General features: G+C 40.4%; 1 pseudogene; it reads right to left on the reverse strand.

Moving 5' to 3' along the window:
* Positions 1 to 2,744: 2,744 nt before the first annotated feature.
* On the reverse strand, positions 2,745 to 3,351 carry LOC118848849 (annotated as a pseudogene).
* Positions 3,352 to 5,316: the final 1,965 nt, after the last annotated feature.

Genomic DNA, 5,316 nt, shown 5'->3' on the forward strand with positions numbered 1-5,316 from the left:
AACTAAAAGGTGATTTTTTAAAGGACTAATAAATTTGCTAAACCTTTAGTTAATCTAATTTAAAAGAAGACAGCAGAAATCAATAAAATAGCAAAATGAGCAAGGTGAAATCACAACTATCCAGAAGAAATAAAAAGAATAATCAGAACCTATTATGCATAATTACATGTAAACAAAACTGAGAATATGAAAGAAAAAGACTATCTTCAAAAATATAAAATATCTAAACTGTCAGAAGACCAGATAAAGATCTTAAATAACCCAGCCCCAGAAATGAAAGGCACTGTGAGATAAAAACAACTCTTGAGATAAAAACAAAGCAAAATGGTAACTGACTTAAAGGAGTTTACACCGAGATTTCAAACTTGGGATCTAGGTGAAATAATAATGTCACTGACAGAAATAATGATGTTAGGAGGAGTAACAGGTTAATAATTAAAAATAATCCCACTTTGAGACATGCTCAGTGTGAATTGCCAACAATCTATCCAAACAGAGATATATCAAATGTCCTAAGTTTATCTGTCTGCAATAGGATCTACCCATTCAGAACGTGATAGAGGGGAGCCATGCACAGTACTCAAGTTCCTAGGAAATGTAGAGCTCTGGGAAAAGGCCCTGCTTGTTTGTGCCTTTTTGCAGGTAGCAGGAAGAAACCAGGAAACTAGGAAAGCCAGTTATTGATGAGAACTGGTCACACCATAAGCTGGTTAGGCTCTCCTCTGACAGTGTAGCCCTAAGGCTTTACCTCATTAATTGGATACTGAAATGCACGTAGGGTACAAATCAGAGCTTTACTCAGGCATTGATATAACCCAAAGAATTCCCTCTTTTCCTCCACAAACTCAGGTATTTAGGACCCCTTTCCTTCCTTGTCCTCTTCCCTCTCTCTTCATCCATTCATTCTTTCCAAAAGTGTCTGTCATTTTCCTCTGTACAAGACAAAGAGCAAAACTTAAAGAAATAATGAGCCATGTACAATTTCTTTTTAGAGTATTACAAGAGCCCTACAGAAAGCCATGGGTCTATATGCCTAGAAGGATTTTAGTATGCTTCCAAAAATAGACTAGCTATATTTTGTTTAATTTATCTAAACTGTAGTAAGGGAAAGGTCAATTGAAAAATGCCAGTTGTTTAAAAAAAGTGACCTATTAAACCATTAAACTAACTATAAGAAACATTCCTCTGCATCTAGCAGCACTGGGTAAACTGAATTCTTTAAAAAGTATGTATAGAGGGCAAAATAGAAATTGAAAGAATCCGCCGATCACTGCCTGAAAGACATCCCAAAATGAAAAATCCCAGGAACATCATAGCCAAATTCCAGAGCTCACAGATCAAGAAGAAAGTATTGCAAGCAGCCAAAAAAAAAAAAAGAATTCAAATATCATGGCATTACAGTCAGGATCACACAGGATTTGGCAGCTTCCGTATTAAAGAACCAGATGGCTTCAAATATGATGTAGCAGAAGGCAAAGGAAGTAGGATTACAAACATGAATCACCTATCCAGAAAAAAGTGAATATAATCTTTCAGGGGGGGGAAATGGATATTTAATGAAATAGAGGACATTCTTTTTTAAATTAATTTATTTTTGGTTTTCAACATTCACTTCCACAAGATTTTGAGTTCCAAATTTTCTCCCTATCTCCCTTCCCCCTACCCCATGATGGCATGCATTCTGATTATTCTTTCCCCCAATCTGCCCTCTCTTCTATCATCCCTCTGCCCCTTTTCTTATCCTCTTCCCCTTCTATTTTCCTGTGAGGCAAGATAGGTTTCTGTACCCTATTGCATGTATCTTATTTTCCAGTTACATGTAAAAACAAATTTTAACATTCGTTTTTAAAACTTTGAGTTCCAAATTCTCTCCCTTCCTACCTCTCTACCCACCCTTAATGAGAAGGCAAACAATTTGATATAGGTTATTGTAGCGTCAATGTGCTATTCATAGCACCTACAGCAGCTATGAATATGCTGGCATAGCTCTGAATCACAAAATATAACAGACTCTCTACATGGAAGACAGAACCAAAACATTCATTCAAACACCAGAAAGTCGAATCCCAGCACCAGAAAGCCAAATCAATCATAGCAACAAAGAAATCTATACACATTAGCAATGCAGGGGGCACCACCATCCCCAAGCCTTCCCTCTGTTAGGGCTTCCCACAAACGAACACCCTCAAGCAAATCACTTCTCTCACAGTTAGCTGCTTCCTCTCTCTCTCTCTCTCTCTCTCTCTCTCTCTCTCTCTCTCTCTCAACTCTAACTGCTCTGTCTCACTTCCTCTCAGTTCTGCTCCACTCTTCCTGTTCCACCCATTCAGCAAGCTCTTCCCATCATAAGCTTCATGTGATTTAAACTCATGTGACTTAGGCTTCCATGTGACTTAAGCAGGTCACATGGGCCTATTAATGTATGGGAAATATCTTCCCATTTACATTACTAGTACATTCAGCCCCGAGATCTTTCGTATCCATTACATAAGTCAACAGGTGTCAACAGAACTTTACAACAATATAACAGGGATAACACAAAATAAGCATATAAAATAATATCTTAAAGTAGGTCTTGAGCAATATTTCTTTTTCTTTCCTCTTAATGACATTTATTGAGAATTTTTAGCAACTGTTCACAAAAGTGATGGTTTGTAAGCAGTACAATGAAGCCCATTATTCTTTTCAAAGCAAGTAATAGAATGGTCTTAGACTGCTGGCAGCTTCCCTCAGTCTCAGGGAACCTACTGCTGGATGCAGCGTATTGACTAAATCTGGAAAGTCTGGGCATGAGAGCACCATTCTCTCCAGGGCTTATAGTCTCCTCCATAGTGATCACACTCCAAGATGTACTGGTACCCACGGTATCCAGGATATTGGTAGCACACCCATGCTCCACACTGTATCTTCATGGAATCAACTTCATTGTTGCACCAGCCCATGGCTTGCAAGGAGGGGTAGTCATTGCAGATTTCCCACTGGCAGCCAATGAAGTTTTCTTTCTCAAAGATCATGATCTTGGACTACTTATGGCGCATGGAGCAGATTGGGCTAAAGGACATGAGACATTCCAAGTGGTAGGCATTGCTCCCACTCCAGGCTTCCCAACATGAGTGTTCTCCTCTCTCCAGGACAAACTGCTGCCCACAGAAGCTTGTCTGTTCATAACCAATCCATGCACCACATTCCACCTTCAGGGATCTGACATTGTCAAAGCTGCATTCAGAGACATGGGAAGGGGCCCAGAAACTACATTCTTTTGCCCTGGAAGTTCTCCTAGTCATAGATGGTTACCTGCCATGGCCCTAGAGGCTCAGGCAGAGGGTTTGTCTGAACCATCCTAGCAGCTGGCATGGTTTCTGGTTAGTGCTTAGATAATCAAAGGCCACTCCATCCTTAGTGACTAGTGACTCCTCGGACCAGCGAGTGCCTCATTTCCAGAAAGACTATATTTTCCTTCATCCTATTCCACCCCCACTTATTCTATTCTCTCCTTTGACCCTGTCCTTCCTCAAAAGTGTTTGCTTTTGATTATCCCCTCCCCCAATCTGCCCTCCCTTCTCTCATCCCCTTGTCTCTTATCCTCTTCCCCCCTACTTTCCTGTAGGGTAAAATAGATTTCCATACCCAAGTGAGTGTGTATGTTATTCCCTCCTTAAGCCAAAACTAACGAGAGTAAGGTTCACTCATTCCCTCTCACCTCCCCTTCTCCTTCCCTACACTATAAAAGCTTTTTCTTGCCTCTTTTGTGTGAGATAATTTACCCCCATTCTACCTCTCCCTTTTTCCTTCTCCCAGTGCATTCCTCTCTCTGCCCCCTTAGTTTTATTTTTTAGATATCATCCCTTCATATTCAACTCACCCTGTGCCCTCCGTGTACACGTGTGTGTGTGTGTGTGTGTGTGTGTGTGTGTGTGTATTCCCTCCAGTTACCCTAATACTGAGAAAGGTCTCATGAGTTAGAAATATCATCTTTCCATGTAAGAATATTCAACTTTCATATGAATCATGATTTCTCTTTCCTGTTTACCTTTTCATGCTTCTCTTGAGTTTTGTATTTGAAAGTCAAATTTTCTATTCAGCTCTGGTCTTTTCATCAAGAATGCTTGAAAGAAAAGAAATAAAATCAAATTAAGGGATGAGAGAGGAACATATTGAGAGAGGGAGATAAGGAGAGATAGAATGGGGTGGATTATCTCGCATAAAGGTGGCAAGAGGAAGCAGTTCTGGGGGAGGAGGGGAGAGGGCAGGTGAGGAGGGAATGAGTGAATCTTGCTCTCATCAGATTTGGTCTGAGGAGGGAATACCATACATACCCAATTGGGTATCTTACCCCACAGGAAAGAAGAGGGAAGAAGATAAAAAAGGGGGGAATGATGGAGGGGAGGGCAGATGGGGGTGGAGGTAATCAAAAACAAACACTTTCAAAAGGGGACAGGGTCAAGGGAGAAAATTCAATAAAGGGGGATGGGTTGGGAAGGAGCAAAATATAGTTAGTCTTTCACAACATGAGTATTGTGGAAGGGTTATACATAATGATACACATGTGGCCTATGTTGAATTGCTTGACTTCTTGGGGAGGGTGGGTGGGAAGGGAGGAGCGGGGAGAATTTGGAACTCAAAGTTTTTAAAAACAGACGTTCAAAAACAAAACAAAAGTTTTTTGCATGCAACTAGAAAATAAGATACACAGGCAATGGGGAGTAGAAATTTAGCTTGCCCTACAAAAAAGGAAGGGAAAAGGGGATGGGAGGGGAGTGGGGTGACAGAAGGGAGGGCTGACTGGGGAACAGGACAACCAGAATATACATCATCTTGGAGTTGGGGGGGAGGGTAGAAATGGGGAGAAAATTTGTAATTCAAACTCTTGTGAAAACCAATGCTGAAAACTAAATATGTTAAATAAATTAATTAAATTTTAAAAAAAAGCAAAAAAATAAAACAAACAAAAAAAAAAAGAATGCTTGAAAGGGGGCAGCTAAGTGGCACAGTGAGTAGAGCACAGGCCCTGGAGTCAGGAGGACCTGAGTTCAAAACCGGCCTCAGACACTTGACACACTTACTAGCTGTGTGACCTTGGGCAAGTCACTTAATCCCAATTGCCCTGCCTTCCCCCTTCAAAAAAAAAAGGATAAAAAAAGAATGCTTGAAAGTCCTCTATTTCACTGAATATCCATTTTTCCCCCTGAAGGATTATATTCAGTTTTGCTGGGTAGGTGATTTTTGGTTTTAATCCTAACCCCTTTGACCTCTAGAATATCATATTCCAAGCCCTCTGATTCCTTAATGTAGAAGCTGCTAAATCTTGTGTTAGCC

This window comes from Trichosurus vulpecula, chromosome 4, assembly GCF_011100635.1.
Source record: "Trichosurus vulpecula isolate mTriVul1 chromosome 4, mTriVul1.pri, whole genome shotgun sequence".
Classification (NCBI taxonomy): domain Eukaryota; kingdom Metazoa; phylum Chordata; class Mammalia; order Diprotodontia; family Phalangeridae; genus Trichosurus; species Trichosurus vulpecula.